This window comes from Bombus vancouverensis, chromosome 4 (genome assembly GCF_051014615.1).
Source record: "Bombus vancouverensis nearcticus chromosome 4, iyBomVanc1_principal, whole genome shotgun sequence".
NCBI classification, from domain to species: domain Eukaryota; kingdom Metazoa; phylum Arthropoda; class Insecta; order Hymenoptera; family Apidae; genus Bombus; species Bombus vancouverensis.
Genome location: NC_134914.1, coordinates 6826465 through 6850906, shown reverse-complemented (window position 1 = coordinate 6850906; position 24442 = coordinate 6826465). Strand labels below are relative to the sequence as shown.

At 37.4% G+C, this 24442-nt stretch overlaps 1 protein-coding gene and 1 long non-coding RNA gene across 3 annotated transcripts in view; one reads left to right on the top strand and one right to left on the bottom strand.

Moving 5' to 3' along the window:
* The window catches only part of crp (transcription factor cropped), a 154189-nt gene that overhangs the window by 88204 nt on the left and 41543 nt on the right, over nt 1-24442 (bottom strand). The window lies entirely within an intron of this gene.
* On the top strand, nt 439-3131 carry LOC143302646 (uncharacterized). The gene is made up of 3 exons (XR_013058302.1): nt 439-549; nt 641-942; nt 1004-3131. It is a non-coding gene; the product is annotated as an uncharacterized LOC143302646 (long non-coding RNA).

Genomic DNA, 24442 nt, shown 5'->3' with positions numbered 1-24442 from the left:
GCATATTCTGCTCACACTAAGGACGGAAAAGATGGTGTAAGCAAAGACCCCAAATCTTTCTTTATCTAACATATGAACGCTTTTCAAACATGAATCTTCTGGAATTCTTTCTTATGGCGACATTTTCAGATTCCTGTTTACGATATTTCTGTTGTTAGCATGAAAATACCTCAAAATCGTATTATCGTTATAATATATTAATAACAGACGCGTTTTGATTATGTTACATGACGAAACAGCACAGAAGAAGACGATTAACAATGTTCTGATGGCACAGAAATGAAGGATGAAGGACTGATTAAACCCTATGACTCTCGAAACTGACTAAATTCGTTTGCTCGATTGCACCACGCTCTTGAAACTATCTCATGCTATGTATCTTCTTGTGCTCGGAACTTTACAGTGCATTTCTGGAATCTATTCAAATACAAGCAGCCACTCGATCTCGTCTGTTCTACTCCAAACACTCGTCATTTGCGCTCGAGAGTCGCTTCAAAGTTTATACGCAGTTACCATGTGTACTACGTTCTGAATTTTGTGTGTTCGTTGGTAAAAGATTAAGGAATCATTACGATCAATGATAAATACATTTTGTGTACCATTCGTTTGACGGAATAACAAAAATTTAATCTTTTCTCAGATATTATATAAAAATAAAAATTGTGAAATTTGTGAGTGAGCGAGATACGCTTGTCTCGTGATCATGATCGCTCTAGAAATGAAAGAAAGAAAACACGAGATTGCAGTTAAATCAGAGAAACTAACGGGTCGAAGGTAGAACAGGACAGAGTTCGAACAAATCGGCAAGTTTTCGCGTGGGTTGCAACAGCGAAGGAGAATCGATCGATCACAAAAGGTTCGAGGTTCATGAGTTGGCACGCCACGCGTTTCGCTACATAATCAATCGATTTCTCCCTCATCGACTTACAGTCTACGTAGAATGTATGTTGTATATAGTTTTCTTGCAGCTTGTAGTACAATAGTGCATGTTCTGCTTTCGCAGGCCGGCCAACCGTGAAACAAAGGAAGTCGAAGTCTTCCTATAGACGCAGCGTATGTTCCAGCTGAGTATATGCATATAGAACATCGGATGTGTCCGTCTTGAGATTATTACGCAGTTATATACTTTACGTTATCCATTTATTGCGTAATATTATTTTCTTAAAAGATAAATTGATGGATACCAATCTTTTCATACATTTGATACAAACGTTTAGAATATATTCAGAATATAACATTGAATAAATTCGACAGTTCTAACCTTAATTATTCAAATCCTTGTCTCGTAAATTGTAAGTCAATTTTCAAACGTAATATTAATTTTAATGTTTGCCAATTTTACTATTAAAGTTGGCCAAATATTACAACGCAATATTCTTCTAATTACCCGAATCACCCTGTTCTAGATAAATCAGCTACTAAGCGCGGTTCACTTCATTCAACCTATTATTTTGTGCCTTAAAAAACGATCATATCAAACTCTTTTTCTTATTCTTTTTCGTTTGGTAGCCGACAGACAATGTAGCAGTAATCGAGTATATCTACGTATATCTACGCTGCGAAGCACGAGGAACGGAAAAGGGGAATTTCTTGCACGCCAACGCGCGTGCAACTTAGGTTTCTCCCCCTTTATATTGTTGCAATATGGATATCAGTCACGAGCGTGCATCTACCTTCGAAACCTCCCCTGTTCGTTCTCCGCTTCCGAACGAACATTCACTGGAAGACAATACGGCAATCAACATTGTTCAACCGAAGAATCGATTCCACCGCTGACTTCGGTATAACATAGTTGCTGGAAAATGTACAACGAAATTGTAAAATTAACACGATTATCAAAGCGCTAATTTTAGATATCGAAGGTAGAAACTTGAGAATTTATGGTCAGTGGTGTGTTTTAGCATTAATTTTCGTCTGTAATTTTAATTTTATTTTAATTTATATTTTAAAATACTATCGTAGTATATTTTGCCATGAACGAACAAGAAAAGTCCAGAAACGAATTATCTTTCATTTCTTCAAACAAGACAAATGATGTCTGTTTAAAAGATTCTGTAAATTATTGTTAGTAGGAATTGGTTTCTAACCTAGCAAATATAGCTTCTAGCAACAATGCATCGTACGAGTTTGTTGGATCATTGTATGCCATGGATTACGCGTAGGTCGTTCGTTTCTCTTCTATGCGGAAGCGAAAGAAGAAAAATCGGTCGAGTTGTGCATGTGTCACAAGCGGAGACAACTTTCAACAGTGTAACGGAGAGCCTGTCGCGATTTTATTCGCCACAAAGTAGCGAAATATTATCGTGGCGGAGAATCGCGTGGTGCGCGTGCGCAACTCGATACACCGTGGCCACTCTGGCTTTCCTTACCTCGAGAAAGCTATAAACCCAACCGTGATCCATTTACAACCAAATTGAAACGATAAATAATATTTAACGAAGCTGGCCAGCGACTCTCGAAACGCGCGGAAACCATTATACAACCCTACAAATTGCTATGCCAATTTTAATCTAATTCGAATGTAATTTCTTTCCGGCACTTGTTTTCTTCCGTTTAGAGGTTACATCTGTTACGTTTTTACGTTTATTGGCAAGAAGTTAGGGAAATTTCTTCTAGAAATGTGTGGTTATACATAATTGGAAATTATGCGTCATTAGATAAATAACGAAGTAAGAGATTCGAGAGATTATTAATGGTTTGTAGTGGAAAGCAAAGATATTTTTGATTATATGGTTTTGTCGTTGGCAGTGCAATTATGACGAGTATGTAAATGGGGAAAGTTCTTATAGACGGCAGCTTTATGTTAATTTGGTTTGCAATTATTGCTAAAATTAAATATTTCCAAACAGTCCTATAATCGTAATATTTGAAAATACCAGAGATGTATTGCTAAATCCAACAAGAAATTACTTATAGAAGTAAGAGCGTTCATAATACAATTACTACATTTATCATCATTTCCATATCCTCATGATACGATAAAAAATAAAAATTACATAGCCAGCGTGAAAAAAAGAATGAAAATAGCCGCGAGGAGCACACTACCCAATATATAAATCATTATTACATTTCTTAAATTATATTCCCAAAAATAAATCTGCATAATCTTTATAAATATCCGCAGTCTAATCATTATCTTCTCTAAATCATTCGTCTATATACCAACATAAATCGACCACTGTTCAAACAACGTCGGAATTACTCTTACTCGTGTCTTCGCGATCGTGTTTCAAGTGTATATCTGGGAAGAAAGGGGCCGGGTGGTGTCAGCGTTTCTTTCGAGGCAGCGTCGCCGCGGCAGGCGAGCGAGAGAAGCGCAGCAGCAGTTTCTACGTCGTCATGAATCGCTCGAGTAGAACGCGGCGGTGGCTGGCATGGTGGGGCAAGGTGTAGGTCTCGTGACGTAGCAGTACGTATTTCTACTACTACGTTGTAACCTCCGTACATCCAGCCCCTCCACCATTCCCCACTCCACGCCAGCGTTCCGGAATCAGACCTGGTTCTCAACCCTCTCGTGTGTAACCGGAATATGAGCAACTACCCCTCCGCCCCGTGTTTCTCTCTAGCCAGCCAGCCAGCCGCCACCTACTCCGCCTCCTCTCTTCTTTCTCCTCCACGTTGCACGTCGTAGCCATGGCAATATTGATCGACCGGCTGGCCAGCCAGCCAGGCGGCCAGACTGGATGGTATGCTCGGTCTGCGCTTCCTACGACAGCCAACGAGCTTTCGGGGCCGACGATGCCTTCCGAGAGATCCTTCAATCCACGCTATATGATTCTGTGTAACGTGTATGGTACGATGTTACGCAGATATACTGGCTAGCTGGCGTTCTTCGCGACTCTTGTTACAAGTGTAGGATAGGTTGCTTAGTATTTATAGGGTTGGCGTGGTTAATATGGGATTGAGCGATACATATTTGCATTTTGAGATAATTTTTCAGTGAATGACAACTTTCGTTGTAAGTTCATACAGCTTGAGGGATGTCTCTTCCTTCGATCTACGCTAGTCTTCGTACTATTGTATTATGTATCGTACAATTCTACGTAGTTACGTCGGTTGGTGTTTCACTTGGTGTATAAGATAGTACAGGTCGGTAACAGATTTGGCGCGGTTAGGATGGCATTAAGAGATATTTACATTTCGAGACTGGGAGAAGGAACGGTGAACTTTGATTTGGCCTCGAGGTTTCGGAATTTGCAAACTTTGATATTTGATCGATTGTTTGGATCTGCACACATGTAGCGTAGGCTGCGCGTAATTAGGATTGACAGATATCTATTTTTACATGGTTTACATTTTACTGCACTTCTGTATAGAGAATGATGACCTTTGATTTTGAATCTTTGATTTCATAGCACGAGAGTTTTGAAAGTCGGATTTGAATTAGGTGATTGAATAATTGTACTATAATTTAGCAGCAGTATTGGTATTAACATATTAGGTGTCGTCGAGATCTAACGATAAAAATTAATTTTCAACAAAAGTTTAATCATTTCGTTATTCAGTCTTTTTCATTATTTAGTCATTATTGCGTAACAACCTGTACAATATAACCTGTCTTAGAACATGAAAAATGTTGACAATAATTTTCTGAAAAGATCAAACAGTATCGGATGAAACGTTTTCACGAAATACAGTACGATAATATTATGTACATGGAAAGCACCTAATTATGATCATTGGCAAAAGAGTCTCTGAAATCGTCCAATGATTATTGGACTCTCGAATAAGAAGGGAGAAAAATCGGTGAAAGAAATTACGAACTATTACCGACGGCGGTTCATTGAGAAAAATTGGTTTGTATTGGGAATCGCGGAAGGGGATCCGTATCGTGGCTCGTTAGAAGCTCCGTATTCAGGGCCGAGTTTACGGCACATCGAGGTTTACGAACTCTCGATGCTGTGGTTTCAGACGAGAACTTTGCAGTTCCCTCGCTGTGCACCGATACATCGATACATCAACACTACGTTGTATTTCTCGTCGGTGTTCTCCACAGAATACTGATTCTTACGGTTATATTTATCGCGATAAATATTTTTCTATCCCCTTGTCTAATAGAAGGAATTTAAAGATGAGTGAAAATTTTTTATTTTTTTATAGGAAGATAATGTTGAGTGAAAGCTGTGTTCCATTGATGTCGTAGAATATGATTTTTATGGTTGCAACTATGTAGGTGCTTGTTATGCATAATAACTTATAATTTACGATGGTGAAATGACTTGTAATTTATAACATTTATTTATAAAACATCAATTTTCGTTCTATTATCGAACTTGTTGTACTGGTAATTTGTGACTTGTGTCTAAAGTTTCACGTACTAATATTATATTAGTCGAGGGTCCAGATCCACCTACGAAAATACTGTTCGCTATCACTTGCGGCTATCCAAAACACAAACACTGAAACGAATCGATAGTTAAGCCGGCTCGATAAGCCGAACATCAAAGACGCAGTACGCGCTCAAAAATCAAATCTCGTTAACGCTCTCGTTGAATAACAGCGGCGCGCCAACCGTGAAAAAAAAATAAAAATAAAAACATGGAAAATCTTCGACGCAGCTTCAAGTGACCTTGTTGCAAATTTACACCATCCTATGTATTATCTACATATATATGCATGTATGATTCGATGACTTTAAATATATTTTCTTTATATATACATTCTATATCGTTCATTTGCCGCAATAATGACATAACTCAAAAATCACGAAAACGTTTTTGAATGTTTTGGATAATTTTGTAAGAACGACGCATTAAAATGTCAAATTGGATGACAAGCGGCCAGAACACTACAGTACTGTTTCTTTTACTCGCTATAATAAGCCTCGATATTTAGAGGGACCAATTTTGACGTTTATTTTACGTTTAACACTATTATTCATGCTGTGAACAGTGAATACATTGTAATTTCTATATGAACGTGTTCTTAGGTTTATTTTTAATTTTACCAATATAATCATGATATTCACTTGAATTATATAATCATGATAATTGTCTCATTAGCGCCACTGAATAAAATACAATTTCTAAATGTAAAGTAACACACTTGTTCGTTACGTGGCTGTTGGTAAAAACACGATCGAAATCCGAAGAACCAGAAATGTATGTCATCTAATCATCGCGAAAGTTTAAAATTCTAAACGCTTCTATAAATGTTCTACTATTTTTGTGAGTCTCTGTATGCGAAACATGAACAGTCGTACGTCTTCTTCCTTTTCTACTTTTTTCGATTAGAGAGTGGTGCAGGTGTGTGCGCTCGCGACCAGGTCGGTTCAAAGGACCTGACCCGGCCGAGTGGCCGAGATCCATTCTGGGATCTGACCGAATGCTCGACCAAGATGAAGCTCCGGAAGCGACACAACCATGAACCGAACCCAACCTATCGCGACCTTTTCGGCTCGTGCCTATTTGTCGCCGATCGAAAGGTCGTACAACCGAATTTAGATTCGACTGTTCGACTGGTAATAACGAAATGGATAATAGTAGACACAGTTGGTTCGGAGTACGAGATTTCCACGAAGTTTGTGCAGGTGTAATAAGGATCGAGGGATGACAGCTTGCAGAATCGCTTCGTATGTTTGAGTTCAAGTTATGTAAGATATGATATGGTAACTCTTGGCAAGTTAGAGGTCATGTTTGAGCGTATGTTATGTGGATTTTTCGAGCGAAGTTTATCGCTAAAATTGCTTGGTGATACAGATTTTGAATGGTTACAAGAAGTATGGAGATATGGGAGTATTTTGAGAAAATTGTCAGAAATTCTATTATGAAGTTTGGTAGAATCAACATTTCATACGATCGATTATCAAGGTACGTAAGATTTGTTAAATTAAAATTTTGTAATAAAATATAGATAACTGTATTACAGAGTTTGATAGAATTTGGATTTAACAAAATAAAATTTGGCGAAGATATTGAATTCCGCTAAACTTAAATAGTAAGGTGAAATTCTGTATTTACTTTATACAACAAACGTTGAAGTAAGTATATAAACTGTATGATGATGGGATTTTTTCACGTGCTGAGTTTGGTATGGAAAACATGCTACTTGAATAATGTTCTATACTTGTGGTAGCATTCGGTGCAATTAATTCCGACAAGCAAAATATTTGTATATTTGAATATAACACACGTTTGGTTAGAAACCAGTGTGAGATCAGTAGATGTTTTCGAACGAGAATGACAATGGATAGTAAAAACGAAGAAAAATATTCTTCCGCTAGCTGGTTTTATATCTATTCAACACTGTTATGCGTACTGAGGAATGGAACATTAACAAAAAGCAGCTGGGAAACGAAAATATTATGACGTTTTGTAAAAAAAAAAAAAAATATGTTTCATAGAGAATTCTATAGACAGACAATTCCGAAAGGTAGAGAATTAATGTTGATGAAGACACGTGTTATTGTACGATGCTTTATTAGAATTGTGGTATTTTATGTGCAGAGCCTACGAATAGGGATTTATAGAACTGTCAAAATAAACATTTTATGAAAATATTGCGCAGCATGCATTGAAACGAAAATACGGTAATCACGAATGGACGTTCATTTCCTAGAACTATAAATTCTTTGCTCAGCCCCCATCAGTAGCAGTAGCAGCTAATTAATGTCAGAAATTCATCAAGTCGATTTACGTTTCAAAGCTTATTATACCTCGAGTTATTCGTAAGTAAAGTACCTGTTGCCGAAATGTATATATTTTAGATATGCCTCGTAACAAGATATTCAACTTCTCCTTGCCTGTCTTTCAACAACATCTTCAGTGCTCATCGAGAGGCCTTGGATACAGGAATACGCAAGATGTTGCGCTTCGTAAATGCACAAATTACTCATAGTCCTTTACAAGCGTTCGTCACAAATATTTATCATGGCATTTACAACGAAATTGTGTCATTTCGACATCTCTACTTAATGTTATCGATAATAACGGCTTTGCATAAATAATTCAGTTGTAATAATACGTTCTACTGCGTCCTTTGAGTTACTTTGGCGAAACATAAGCTAACGTTATAAAACATTTTAAAGCGTAACATAAACTGGAAAGATTTTGTAACTTCGGCGAGAAAAAGTTCCAATTAAAAGTAATTGGAACGATTAATATCGTAGCTAATAAGTTAGCGAACGCTAAGATGCATTTTTTCCTCGAAATAATTTTATAGCAATCGTTAGAATTTTCCGCGGTTAACACACGGAAACTAATGACAATCCCACATGAACGAACATCGTAGCAAGTGGTTTGGCCTGATATGAACAACGTTAGAACGTGTGACTTGCGGTATGCTGGCAGCGGTTGCTCGTACATCTGATATCGCGTTTTCCAACAACCCCTCTACATATGCCCACCTATGATGATCGACTTTATCGTTCGGTTCAGTCTTATCGCACTTTGCCACAGGCATTTGATTGATAAAATCTGCCAAACAAGAAACAAATTAGGAATTGCAGGAAGGCATACATGTACAATATATTGTGTACTGCTAGCTAACACTTGCGTAGCGTTAGTATCGTGTTTCTGATGCTTAAGGTACTCATATTCATCGAGATACTTCATTCCAAGTAGCAATATTTGTTCGCACGTTTCTTTATTGAACAGATGTTTTTAATAAAAACGGTATGATCTTTACGAGCGATCCAATATATTTATTTCCTTTCTCTCTCTCTTTTTTTTTTATTTTCTGTATACGTGCTTCTTTCTGCAATTTGTCTAAGGAGACATTTGGCAGATTTCTATAGACGTGACACAAACGAAGCAATGGAATAAGAAGAAAGTTCGATTGCCTTTGAACACGAGCGTAAGAAAATGGAGAGACCGCTGGCAAAGCGGACCACTTCCGCCTATTATTTCATCGAAGGGTGAGGAGAGATCGCGGCGTACCGATGACCAGCAGAGGAGGAAACAGGAATATAAAGGAGACAGGGAAGAAAAGAGATTGCTTTTAACGTTGCAAGCCTTCGAGTAAAACCGGCTTCGAACTGTCGTTGGAAAGTATATACTTTGAATATTGAACTGGTCCTACACTGAGATACTCGACAGAGTGCAAGGTTAGGTTAGATCGCCTGAAACTCAGACACGAAGATCCCCTTTGACTTGATATCTTGATGAGATGAGTTGTCGTGGATGACGATGGATTTTTAAGCTCTCAACAGAAACCAAATTATCATTCCTCGCGTTTTCTTCCGCGCGAAAGTGTTTGGGAGCATTTAAATAATCGAGATATGCTGCGATTTCTTTCTACGTTTGGAGAAAGGAAATTTTACTTCCAGTATTTGCAGTAGGTACATATGTCTTCAAGGAAAATAACAAAGAAATTCTTCTTTAGAGAAAATCGTAAATTTGTGAGAAACTCGAGGAGAATTTGAAAAAATACGACTTTCAATAACGATCATTCGTTTTTACATTTTCTAGATCTCGGTGAGAGTTGATTATTTTTTGATCAATCTTTTCATTTATTTTGCGCTTTGATCGTCGTTTTTATTTCTTCCCTTGCACCAAGCATATTTTTCCCATCGATTTTTCCTCCATATAAATATACAAAATTCCGATTACAGAAGGTTAGTTAAAAAAAAAAACGTGTTCCTTCTAAACCGCACGTTTATATAATTTCTCGAATGGTATCACGCATGCGATTCCTGCGGCGAAAATTAATTGACCGATCAGTAACGACGGACAACTCCGAGATTTGATAAGACAACGCAATTTGTTATTAGAAATACCGAAATTCCTGGAACTGTCGGCCAGATTGTGCCCCATGGTTAATCGCAACGTAGCGTGTAACACGAGGACGATAAGATCGACGATTCAACTCTCTACGTTTGCAGGATACTAGTGATGGGATCAAGTTCAATATGTACTTACAATTTCGAATCAAACCCAGTACGATCGATATGAACGATAAATGGGATTTATTTAAACGTTTGCTATAATTATTTAAATTTATAGTCTAGTGATTCTATAAGATTTAAATGTTTTTTTTTTTTGTAATAAATGATTTAGATTCATAATCGAGCGATTCCATGCGAAACATAGTAAATGTTGCTTTTGATTATCAATTTACCATCGATTTATACACTTAGGTACAGATTCTCATGTAGTGTTACTATAATACTTAATAGGCGAAACTGTTTACGACGTACTTAAGTCCATTCCTAACGATTACATGTACTACGTACACGAATTATCCGACAAAACGAGTTATGCGTATCGCCCACGCCTCTGCGCCTCGTGAATTGTATCTCCATCAGTATCCCGGAAGTTGGCTCGTAATATCGATGCTCCTTAGATCATCGCTCTAGTCGAGGGACGTTTACATTTGCACCATGGTTCAGAAAGGAACGTTCGAACGAGCCAGCCGACAGAAATAAGGACAAGCTGCCTATGCTACAATAAATAATACCATGTAGAAATACGATGTTTCGTGACAACGATTATTTCTTATTCAAATTCTATGCAAGCGAATTTGAAGGATCTTGTTCTCACGGTTACGGATTATATTCGGGATTGTGAAATGGGATTATGAAGTGGGATATTGTTATTGGAAGAGATAAGATTCTACATTATATAATGTAAATATTATGTAATTGGAAATATTTAGAAACATAGAAATATTTCGGTGCATTAAAGTCTACATTAACTTACGTTTCTACAATAATTTGTTTTTAGAAAATTTACTCTAGAAAAATGATATTTAATAATACGCTATAAATAGCCAACTACCGCGAACAGTTCGAATAACGCCTTTCACTTATAACTTCGTGCAACTCCGAACTTTATGTAATGTCGTAGCTTGTTCTAGTAAAACATTCAAAGTTCAATGACAGACTAAACGTAGCAAGTTTCAAACAAGTACCAGTTAAGAACGATTACATATCCAGTGTGCTGAAGGCGTATTTTCCAAAACGTACAAGTAGTTCTTACAAATATTCAAAAATTAATTAAAATTAGAACTAAACTTCCTTTGCAATTTAAAAATTAATGCTAACGATATTCATAAATTATTGCTAACGTGAAATAAAAAATTCCAAGCACATAATTCTTAGAATACCGTTAAAAAATTCCTAAGGAATAAAGATCTGGCCAACTGTTCCCGTCTTGTAAAGAACTTTACATAAACAATGGTTGGTTTACCAGACGGAGAAAATCCCGGCTAAAACAAGATGATTTCCTTGAAGTCGCGGTGATATTCACACAAGTGTACCTTCTGAAACGGAATTCCTGGATTCCAGAGTTCCGCAAATTACCAGAAGATACGCGGCAGACAGCCGTGAGTCTGTAGAGTAGAGACAGGCGAATAAGACAACGATGATAGGCAAGGATAGAAAAGCGAGAAGAAGACGAGGCAAAGCCAATTTTGCTATAGAAAGCAGAGGAAAGAAAGTGGGTGCCGTAAGAAGGCGGTATTAACCGTCTCGTTGAACAAAGAGAAATAGTAATTTTGCTGTTGGCATGATGCAAGGAAGTACACTGCACGTCATTTAATACTCCTTCTTCTTCTTCTTCTTCTTCTTCTTCTTCTCCTCTTTCATTTTCTCTCTTTCAGTTTTTTTTTTACCTTTACTTTGCTCGATCTCGTTCTGATTTTATTGTAAATCTCAATCTCAACAGCAGTTCGATTATTTTTCTATCGGATTATCAATTTAATACGTCGTTGTCTTTTTCGAAATTTAATTTTACATATCGTCGGTCTTTGTGTTAAAACGGACAGGAGGAAAGAACGGTATTGTTTTCGAACGTTATGGAATTATTAAATTGTAGAAATTAAAAATTAGTAAGAAAAATTAAAGCACGAAGACATCATGAATATATTAACTGTATAAACTGCAACTAGAATTGAAACTAGAGATATTTATAAAAATATATAGGATAAAGATTTATATAAAGGGTGACTAAAAAGTCGAGACGCTGTCTAGAAGTAAGTACGATTGGTTTTAAAGGACTCTCTGAAAAGTAAGTTGGCACAGATTCAACTTGGATATCGTTTCACCCTTGCGGTAAGTAATCGACCTCGATTAATTAGCGGTCCAATTAACGCGACGCGTGATCTAATCGAGCGTCGATACATTATTTATCCCTCGACAACTAATTGATCAGCCTCTAGGATGCTTGTCTTGCTTACTATTGCACAGCTATGCCTTTTCAATTCCTTTTTAAACGCAGCAATTTCAATGCCTGGTCTTTTTTCTACGTGCTGTGTTTCACAACGTTATTGAACACTCCATTTCGAGATTAATTTAACGTCTTTTAGTCTTTGCAGCTTCTTTTTTTGTCTTAAAATAAAGCAATTATCATTCGCTGTATCGTTAATTTTAGATTGCTATTGCTAGCTTCATAGTCAATTAATTTTGAAATTTAGTAAATTAAGATTTGATCTGTAATAAATGTAATATCGAATTATTTATGTATTAATTATTGTTATCAGGTTATCTTTACGTTCATGTGAAATCATCTACGATATTACTTATAAAAAAAAAAGAATAATTTTCTCTATAAAGGTTTCCAATTATCATCGATATATTTTTCTAATTTGACGATTATCTTGTAGTTCAAAATAAGCGAAACGTTTAAAATAAAGCCTTATAAAAGGATATCTAAAATAAACGAACAAAAAGATACTTGCCCAATGAAATTTCTATTCAATACAGTTATGTGATTTAGTAGATTGTCAAATTAAAGGCTCTGGCAAGGAAAGATGTACCATTACTCTATAATTTCTTCGATAAGGAGTTTCAATGTTAAAAAGAAACATAGTATCCATGGAACGCTGCTTGTGAATCTTAGCGCCGTTCCACTGGCTGCTATTAGGTATTATCAAATTATGAATCGCTCTGCTTTGCTTTGCGTTAGCTTAACTTTCAATTATGCCAGGATTAGATTTCCTTCAGCCGTTTCGAGGTAAAAGAGAAATGGAAATTAACCGAGATCAGATTCGAGGCTGAACCCTGTTAATATCGAACGTTTCACGAAATAAAATATCTTCCACGTAAATTACTCATTCGCTCAGTTAACTCGTGGCCAACTGTGATTTCCGATTAAAAAGCAAGAAACTTTTGAAGTAGTGCTTCTCCGCTTTCAAAATGATTTTCCTTAATTCACGGTGAACTGTAATTTTCGTTTAAAACGAGGAAACACGTGGTGCTTCTCCGTTTATAGAAGAATCTTTCCGCTGTAATTCAATAAATATTTGTACACTTCCATAAGAAATATCTCTAGTGTAGATATAAATTCCAGTTTTGAGTAAATTAAATATACAATAAATAATTTGAAGTAAATTAATTTACCGTATATTTTCGTTGTAAGATTTAAGGCATAGGATACGCTCGATTCATGCGCGACATATTAAGAACCAAAACTGCATTAACCAAGAGAAATGTGTGCTGATTGCAATCTTTCTGATAAAATTCTAACATTCGATTACGCGATATCGAACCCTTTGCACTCCTATATCGAGTGTGACTCGACATCAGTTTTTATCTCAGGAGCTTCTTTGTCGAGTCCCACTCGACATTTTTTCAGTCCCAGACTAGAAAAGAAAACTAGGATTGCATTTTGGAAATTGTTTCAACATATATCATACACTTAAAAATTACAAAATACAACAATAGTGTGAATAGAATTGGTATTTAAGTGAATTTCTTTCTTCCTTTATTTATTTAAATTGTCTTATTTTCTAGTTAAAGTAAATTTTAAATAAAACAGTTAATAGCGTTGGGAGCTACTGGTAACGAAATTGAAATAAAATTCGCAGTGCGAAGGGTTAATAATTACTTCCTGAAAACGACAAAAAAAAAGAAAAGAATAGAAACGCATTCTACATATCTTCTCTCTCGCCAGGAAACAAAAGCCTGCGTACATCGATTTCGCAATGAATCACAACACGTCGCACATACTGGCTTCGTCCATAAGGAAACTCAGCGAACCGATATCGGAATCTCAAGAATTCGCGAAATTTAGCACGAACGCCTATCAAACATGTTTTCCTATCTGTCCTCCCTCTTTTTCTTGCCTACGCCGATTTTTTCTCCTTTTTTCCCCCATTGGTGGAACACGACCGTTCACAGCACTATATTTGTAGTGAAAGACAGGCTCGAACGCTGGTTTCCACGAACGTGTATCCGCACACGGTACAGTTATATACCCGCATGAGCACGTGCGCGTGTACGCTCTGGTGGGTGGAAAGCAACGAGGCACGAAAAGTCAACCGATCTCGATCCCGCGATGGGGCCCACACGTCCGCCAGACGAGCCAGCGAGTTAAAAGACTTTTAAGCTTGTCCCACTGTGATTTACGGCGCTCGTTTCAAGCCTACGACGAGCAGGATGCCATCGTGCTCGTTGCATGCGCCGCGAGGGCGGCGATCGTGTACCACTGCATAAGTGCATACGCCAGAACGTGATTCTCAGGAGACGTTCTCGTTCGAGCGGAGAAGCAACGAATGATATCGGATTATTCGAAAAGTTCGTGACGATTGTATTACGAATTCCTACGAAATAACGTGTTAATCTATTAGGATGAACGTGAACCAGAATCTTTCAAGTTATACGTAGTATTCGATAGGCACCAAGAATGTCGACTGGAACGCGCCAATTTTCGCCCTTTATCACCCTCTTTTGTCGTATTTCGCTTTACGTCGTTATTTTCTGTGTATTGTTCCCGTAGCTTCCGATGCTAGGAAATTCTATTTTAGGGAAAGACCCGCGAATCTCGAGCGCTGTATAACCTGTTGTGATAGTTGCAAGTTTGAGTAAAGTTCGAGGGAGTGTGATGCAGAAAATCGGCGATCGAGATGCCTCGTTCCTCTGTTTTTTCATTTCGTTGTTTACGAAAGAACGTTGATAGATGGTACATCTCCGTGTTTTTCCACTGGTAACGGGAGAATCTCGAAATTTGTCGGACGATAACTTGTTACGTAGCGTGAACACGTTATTTTGCTTCTTGGAAATAATTTTGCAAGTAAAAAGTGTCGATCGCGTTAACGTTGCTTTTAAATAATCTAAATTACTCTCCCGCAATTTTTTGTTCGTGCTCGTAAATCACGATAATCGAGCTTCTCGTGCTTGATTTTACTCGAAGCACGTACCTATTTATATAACAGCTTTCGAGAACTTGGTGCTCGTGGAGCGTCAAAATCTTGAAGGCGTTCAGCTGACACACGATCCGAAAAATGGTTGGGAAACACTGATCTAACAGATTCGCTCGTCTGAAACACGGAACAACGGTGGCGACACTCCAGGTGTGTCGACGCGCTACGACCACGCGGCCAACGACAGAATGCTGTCCACGGAACGGGCATCATCATCGCGGGTTCCGTGTCCCCGGCTTCGTGTACGCACGTTGTACACATGAAGGAACACGCAGGGAACACGCACACACAAACCACGTGAAGGAGAAGCGCGGAGGCGCAGTCACAACTACGCACACCCACTCGAACTGCATTCATTCATAAAAGTAGCGAGCACAGAGCCTTGTGCCGCGCCCTGCTAGCCGCCGGCTGGCCTTTTACGAGCAGAACTCGCGTATTCTCGCGCGATCTAACCTCACGCACGGAACACCAGATCTCCGTAGACCGACGTCCTGACAAACTCCGCGCGTAGAAACCTTTTATCAACGTGTCACGTGCGTATATACAGAATTAAATCGAGATATTGCTAGATTACGTTAGATAAAGAAAATCGGAAATACGTATAGAAGATATACGACTATATATAGATACGGCTATATTAGTATACACTGGCTCAAGAAGATACATATTTGAACACTTAGGTGGCAGGCTTGCACACTGATATCTAGACTCCATTTAGATTCGAGAAGCAACCACTCGGTATCTCCTCTAGTATTTCAAACACGTACCATTTGCAACTAACGTAATTGAGGAGTTCATTTATCTCTATACTTGTATGTTTAATTTAAGTCAGTGCAATTCTACTATCATGGTGTCGTGTGATTTATAACGGCTTCTATGATAGGCGTAATTGATTCAGAAAATTGCTTCTTTTTTAATTCAGCTTTTTAAATTTCGCGACGCTCTATTCAAATTGTTCGAATTACTTTCTACGTAAGAGAAGCTACTACTAAAGTACGTGTAAAGTTTCGTTACGATGCGAAAAGAAACAATCTATAGTTTTTATTTTACACGGGCACGTTACGTAGCGGGAATTTTTTTCTTTTTAATACTTTTAATTTTTCACCACAAAATGATACATCGCTACATGTGTTCATCGTGAGTATTTGTTTAACAGTTATAAAAACTATATTCTCTGTCTTTTTTTTACACGATGCGCGTTAATATTTTCGCAGCAATATGCGACAACTACAGACAGAATAATCAGCAAGGGTTTTCGTTTGAACTATATATTCCGTATCAGGGAAACGATAAGAGCCATAATTTACTGTTCACGGGAAAAAAAGAAACGAAACTTCCAACGATAGCGAAGGCAAATTAAAAGAAGAAAGATGTATGAAATTTCTATTATAAAAAAAAAACAAACAAACAAACAAAAAATGCGTAGCAATCAATGAACATATTAATTGCTTCCTACCAGCCATGCTATCGATATTCCACCTAATCTCGCCTAAACCGAACCAATTATTCATCTGTTTACGATAATCCTCTACTTATTCATAAATTTTCCCAAGAATTCCGATATCAACGCAATGATACACGTTAGACGCAGAAGCTCGTTTCCTACGAGAAACATAACACATATATAATTTTTCGCGCAACATGATAACTCGCGTCACTCTGTCTAATCAGAGCGTTGGTGAAGAAAAATCGCGTTGAGACGCGAGTATGTATCGAGTTATGAGAACAGCGGAGGAATAAGACTAGGCGCGATTGAGACAGCTGGCTATCTCGGGACAGAGCCGAGTATTCTCGTCCTGGTTCTGATCGGACGGCCGCGTTCAAGGCCGTATAAAAAGTCGAAGCACGCCACAAATGCAACCGCAACGGCACCCACCGGCAGATATAACACGATAAGTAGAAACCGCCGACTGCACCGTTCGCTTCTCTCCTTCTTCTCGTCGTTACATCGTCTGGTCGGTCAGTTGTGTCGGCTGGTCGATCAGGAATTAAGACGAGACTCTAACACGCGCTGTATAGTACGTAGAAGCGACGCAACGAGGTACGATAACAGGTCGTACCACATGAAATTGCCGTTTTTGTTTGTCGAAAGAGATAACGATATATAGTAATAGATATAACAATATATTTTTCAAAGTATAATCTTTATTCGATCAAAATATGAACCATTAGTTTTAACGATCTCTTCCCAACGAGATTCCGACTGGCACGTTCCACTTTTATAAAATTTCGTGGTTTAGGCGCGAAGAAATTCTTCGAATGGTGCGATTGCAACTTCTCGAATGTCGAATATCTTATTTTTTAAAAACAACTGTAAATGGCGAAACAAGAGAGTATGGTGCATATGTTTCATTTCATATTTCAGTTTAACTAATTTTTGTAGAGTGGTTTGTGATGTACGCGTTGTCGAGCGTTGTCACGCAGAAGAATAGGTCCATGTCGGTTGAATAATGCGAGCTGTTTCTTAATCAATTTCTTGGCAGTACGATGTTGCTATCTCCTTGTTCCAGAAAAGAATAATGAATTATTCCTTTTACAGACCACCATACGATCATCGTAACTTTCTTTCGATCATAATTCGATGAATTCGACGTCTGTTTAGAATTTTTATTAGCATCCAACCATTGTCCAGATCGTGTACGATTATCGTATAGTATCTATTTCTCATCGCAGCTGCACTGTTTCAGCTGCACAGTGAGCCAGCTTAAACTCATACAGGAATAATATTCTAAATTCGTTCGGTAACATCATATTGTTCATTTCTCGACAAATAGTTAAAGCAATACAAAAAAGAACTTGTTACACAAAGGAAATATAAAAGGACAACGTAAAAATATGCTAAGCAAAATATAGGTTGAGTAGAGTTTATAAATCGCAGTTTATCGTCGTTTATTCTAAAATTAGCAATTTCACGTGCTACGACACCAATATTATATAACAACGATACAAAATTCTCTTGGTTACATGAGATTCAACTTTGTCTCGCTGAAACAGGAAACCTATTTTATCAACGAATTTCCGATCCTTGATATTTCGCAGAATCCAACCAAGAGCGGTATTTATTCGAATGTTATTCGATAGAAACTCGTAAAAGTAGAAACGTTACGAACTTTTCGAATGCAGTATATCGTGAAGTAGTAATTGAGGCTCGCATGGCGCTAACGTTGCGTCATCAATCCGTATAACATTAATATTCGTTGAAATACTCGTATTCTTAACTTAAAAAATTTGCGATATTCATATACGTACGAATCCTCCGGAAGCGAAATTCTATTCGAGTATTTTTATCAAGTTTTCAATCTCGTTATCCAAATACGCGACTGTCATTCGACTGATAAAAAAATTAACGATTTACTTTTGTATCGTATAGAAGCGATATAGATTATAATTAGGCGAAAAAGTTGCGTCATTGGCTCTGATAAACAATTTCCATAGAATCTTGTAAATTTCAATCGCTAACCGATTTTACGACCTCTCTGTATCTCTTCCATCTACTGTACTGGTCTGTTCGGTGGAAAATACAGAAAGAGGAGAGATAATACGAATGAAAAGAATAATATAGGGAAGAGAGAGGTTATGAGAGAACCGCTGGCCCATTGGCCAGAAATCTTGCACGAAGAACCAGTTTTGCAAAACTGCATTGGCAACCTCGTTATCTGAACTCGAGCACGGTTTCGTCCCTGTGTAACCACTTCGAGGAGAGAGACCGGTTTCGTTCATGTACGCCTCCTTGGTATTTTAACGTCGTCCTCTTCTTTCATCCTTCCTATACCTTCTTTTCAGTCTCTTTTATTCGACGAGCTTGCAACGTTTTCCCGGAGGACCGGCATAATGCGACTATTAAATTCCAGTGGACTAAGGGCCGATATATTGAAACTGTTTAACAAGACGCGTGCGCTCTCGTTGAAATTAGCAGATTGATACACGTGCAGTTTGTTCGATGGGATTTTTGGAGTTGATTTGTATTATACTTGCGTATTTCGCTGATCGCTGATTGATTTATTCGGCAGGATAGAAAAAAAATGGTGAATTTTAAAAAGTTTAACGATAAATTGTGATTTGTTTATGCTGTTAACAGGTATATCGTGATTACGCAAAAACAGAGAAAAATAGCTAATCGTAAAAATTGCACACGTTCGGAAACCTAATACGAACTGTTTCTTAACGTAAAGCTGCGTAAACTTTTTAGTTTTTAAAAGTATACAGAGGAGAAGAGGTCTGAGTAGAGTCTTAGTCGTGCAAATATGATTTTAAAACACAGAATGGAACTTCGATGAGAAAACTCTGAGCCAATAAACCACGGTACCTGTGCGATAGAATATTAAAGTATCTCGTTGGACCATCTTTAGTAACTGAACGTGATCAATTTTTTACGGGGAACTTTCTATCGTTGAGAATGGAACGATAGTTTCTCTCGTACGCTCTCAATTTACTCGAGCACGATCATCGACTTTATAATCGATAGCCTTAATGTAGAGCTTTCCACCAGTCGCTATCCCGGTGGTCTCGTATTGAATTTGTAAAACAAACGACTCATTCATGAACGTTAACTATTACGGGAATAAGAATGACCACATTTTCCTTGCCTCGTGCAAGTGTTCGCAATATCGAAGAACTCCGCTTTTGTCTTTATTTTATTTTTAACGTTTGAAAGCCATTCTTTCTATGCATTTTCGTGATTCTAATATAGAAAACATTTTACTTTTACACATAACGTATAACAAAACAAACTACTACATATTCAAAGACAGATTGTATTATTGAAAATATATAAATTAAAATGTACATATGATAATTCAGATATATATATAATTAAGTTAAATAATATAATACAAGGTGTAAAAAAAGTTTCAACGTAATAACCTGCGACGATTCCACGCGATATTATTTCACTGACTATACTCATCAACGTAAAATGAAAAGAAATCAGCCTACGATAAAATGACAACTATTTGGAAATTCAAAAAATTTCGAAAATGTTTATAAAAATGAATTTATCTCAAATATAAGAAAATATTCGAACAGTTAGCTATCATTTCCAATTAGCCCGATTCGACGTCACAAAGCAGCCGATCAAACGGTCCCGCGACTTCCGGGACCGATGCAATTATGCAAAATCTTGCGGAGGTTAACATCGTTCCCATTTATTTTTATATTCCCTGCACTCCAATTTACTTTTACGACGGTCAACCGAGGAATGGGGTGAACATCGTGGTTTGGCCGGTGATCATCATGGTAATTTTCACGAAGCAACGGACCAACTAAGAAAATACAGGGCGAATCTCTTGCCAGAGGCCTCAAAGAAAAAAAGAAAAGGTAGTCTATGCAACCTACATGAAAAGAAGGTTAAAAAGTGTTCGACATTTGTGTTTCAACGCGATGCGCGCTCATTTCTTATTCATTTGTCGGTACTCTAATTTATCGACTATCGATGTAAATTAACGTGTAAAGATGAAAAACGTATGAATTCGCAAAGCGCATAGAGCGACTGTTGTAATCGGAAACACGGGTTTTGGATATTAAATGTCTTGTTCATTTTCCAACAACAAAAAATGTAAGCAATTATAATAACCTATTACTGGAAATAGTCAACCACGTACTATGTAATTTGCATAAGACATGGCAAAATCTTTTTTTCGACAGGCGGCACGTTCTGCGAACAAAGACCCGTAACTCGATTACGGTCGACAGCTGATAATTCGGAGCAGCTATGCGTGGCAATTCGATAAATTTTGCTCGACCAAAGCTGTCAGGGAATCGTTTGCTCGCGATAACTTTATTTACGACATGATACTATGCGAAATGTCAAATGAGACGCGAATCGATTATGTAGAATATTGTCCAACGCTGTTTTCATTTTCGGGCGAAAATGTTTACTTCAAAATTATTGTCATCACGTATCTTCGTAAAATTTAAGATTTACGTTATCATCGTTCATTTTAACGACACGTAGAAAATTATACATTTATGGAGAATTTGAAAATAGAAGATTATATGAAATCTATGAAAACGTGGAAATAGTATCTCGCGCTATTATCATTTTCCTCGTTCTTTTACACAGAACCACAGGAAAGACGGAATAGACAAGAATTTTCCGCGTTCCAATCGTCATCCTAATATCAAAATAAGGCAACACGCGTGACGGTATCTCCGGAAACACAACTCACCGTCATAGACATGGGTCGTCCCCAAATATTTCCAGAATCCACAAGAAAAAACTCCATCGACAGATAAGAATAACAGGGAGAGCACAGAAAAGAGAGGCTATGCAACATTAAACGATCTGAAGAAAGAAGCGGCGTACAGGAGAAACGAGGAACGCTTGAAAACGAGACAACACTGACAAGAGAGAAAGAGAGAGAGAGAGAAAGAAAGAAAGAAAGACCGTGGAACGTGGTGGAAGATAGAGAGAGAAAACCGAGTTCGACCGGCTGGGTAAGGTTGAGGTTGGGATTAAGTAAGGTTAGGTTGGCAGTGTGGTAGACGACTGCAGCCTGAAAATAGCACGGTACTCACTGTCTGGCTATGTGGCGTCTGTACTCCAACTCCCGCCAGTCGGTTCGTCCGTTTGTCCGTTTATCCGTTTGTCAGTCCGTCCTTTCTCATTCGTCTATCCGTCGATCTGAAACCGTATACGCGCCACACAACTACAAACACTGGCTGCTCTCGCGTTATTCTGGTCGTTGTCATCGTCATCGTGTTCCTCGTCTTTTCTCGTCTCCACGGATTTACCACCTACTACAGTATCACACTTCTTATTTAAGTCTGCTACGATCCCCGAATTTCTTTAATATTTTAATCTCGTCTTCGTTTTAATCGAATGAAAAGCTTGTAATATATATATTTGACAGAAATCACACAAGTATCCAAGTATCCATCTTAAACATCTTTAAACATTTATTTTATTATTATTATATATGTGTTTAAAATAGTTATTCGTGTAATATTTGGTTATTTAGTCAGTGTTATTGACGTTTTTATTTTAAATTGTCAAATAGAAACAACTATAGCTGTCAGATGTATAATAAACGTTCTGTCTGTGAGTAAGTGCAAATATTTTTCTCACCTATAATGAAAGGGGCAACGTGTGATCGAGAAACGGCTACGAAATTATTTGCACACTCTGGAACCACATTTTGTGAAACGCAACGCTGCCCCGTTAGAGATATCCGAGAACCTAGACGACACATTTGTGGTCAACTGTCCGTATCCGCGAAAAAGCTGGCCACGCTTGTGAAATAGTCGCGTGAAAACGCAACAAATCGTGTCGTGTGCGTGTGAATCGTACTGTGCAACTTAGTTCGCTTTGCTATTCAATATCTTCATATGCGTTACTTATCGGTAGAATTATTTTGCTAATTAGATTTCTAATTTTTATTTTCGTATGCTAATAGCGTAACTGGTATATGTAAACTCATTCATTTCGAAGTCGTTTTGACATAACGCAACGCATGAATGAACGAAGATATCAATCGTACTAAAGGTCAACATTTACCTCTTTCCCTTTTTTTGTCCGATAAAGAACGAGTAAAAATCGGCTAGTAAAACGTTGATAGAAGATAATTCTATTCTCGTTCATGACAACATCCGATCACATATTTCACCAGTCACACCGTGAGCATTGAATGAACGCTAATCCATAAACGAATTAAATAGTCAAAAACTCACTACAATCTTTTTAACCCATTAAGAAACAACGATTCATTTGTAATTTTTCCCTGTCAATTTACATCATCGAATTCCGTTTCTGGGCATCGTAGTTGTGAAAAAAAAAAGAATTCCGAGGATTTATTGAATATCTCTTCATCACCTCCATCGTTTAGAACATTTATTACTTAGTTCTTAATGGGTTTAATAAATAAATGTTCTTCATTTATAACCATTCAAATAGAAAAAGAGTTATTATTTCTTCGACCAGACAAAGTTTCAATATATATGCACACATGTAACAAATATTTCGTCCGCCATCTAGTATCTTTTTATTCAGTAAATCTATCGAGTGGCAGAAGGGAGAATCGAAACAATCAAGCAAAACAAATTGCATTTTTTGGTTGAAATTGCTCTTGGATTGCTCGTCCACCAATTCCGATAACTGATCTTTTAATTAACAGAATCGACTGTCGAACGGTGCTCCATTAAATGGTTCCAGACCAAAACACAATCAAACGCTATAACTTGTCTTCGAGATAAAAGAAAGTAGATGAAACACGAAAAATAGAAAGAACACGCAAATTGGTTTTTCACGTCTTTGATTGGATAGTCATTAACAGCGACGGAATCAAGTTCAATTTACGTACGTACAGATTCAAATCGAATGTAATACTCAAGGTTTACTTCATAGTGATCGAGCGTTACTCGTAACATATTTCGAAAGTCTAATTGTAACTACGTATATATTTCAATATTCGCAGGAATTTTCAAGCACTCAAATTTAAAAATTTTTAAATTTCTCTCTTTTATGTAACAAAATGTTCCATATGGTATAATTTTCTATGATTGGCGTTCACGTACCTTCGCGAGTAAATTATTTTCGAATAAAACAAACTTTACTAATAGCAATTACAAAGCAGCTATAATTGCACGCGAAGAATTCCAGTTGATACGCACAACACAATAATCATGCTATCTTTCCACATATAAAATATAATTTCTTTGGTCGGTTAATTCTCTTTTATGCGACGAGATAATTTCCGATTACGCAGGTCTATTTTATCGTAGTAGTTAAAAGACGATAAAATTGGATTATAATCTGCGGAGAAGAACGGAATGTGCATTTGTGGCGCGATAAATGCTCGACGCTGATTGTATAGTCACTCACCCTCGTTTATTGCGGTCTGTATCGACGGCCAGTCGTACAGAGTCCACAGCAATAACATCAACAACAGTAGTTATCGTGGTGAAAATAGGGTCAAGTACAAGTTTTACGAGTTAGTCTGCAGGCAAGACTTGGGATTGTTTTGCATCGAATGCGCACGCTCTCTCGACTCCGTTAAATAATCTCTTCGAGTGAATTAATGATTAGAGATGCACTCAAGTACGTCACACAGTTCATAGAAACTTGTTTAATAAAAAGAATATGCAACTTACAGATGGAGAAATCTTCGAATTTAGGCGTTCAAGAATTTAGAAATTTAGAAACTCGAGCGTTCGCCAATTTGGAAATTTAGCAATTTAGTAATTTGGAATTTTTCTTTCGATAAACACGCGCAAAAGTGCATCGACGGGTCAATAGAAAATACTCGCGTGCGTTCACAGATTTTACGCTCACGATTTTAATACAGGACTCTTCGTCGAATTGATCGATCGTATGAAAATTAAGAAAATTCTACACCTTTGATCTTAATATAGAATTCGATATTACAAA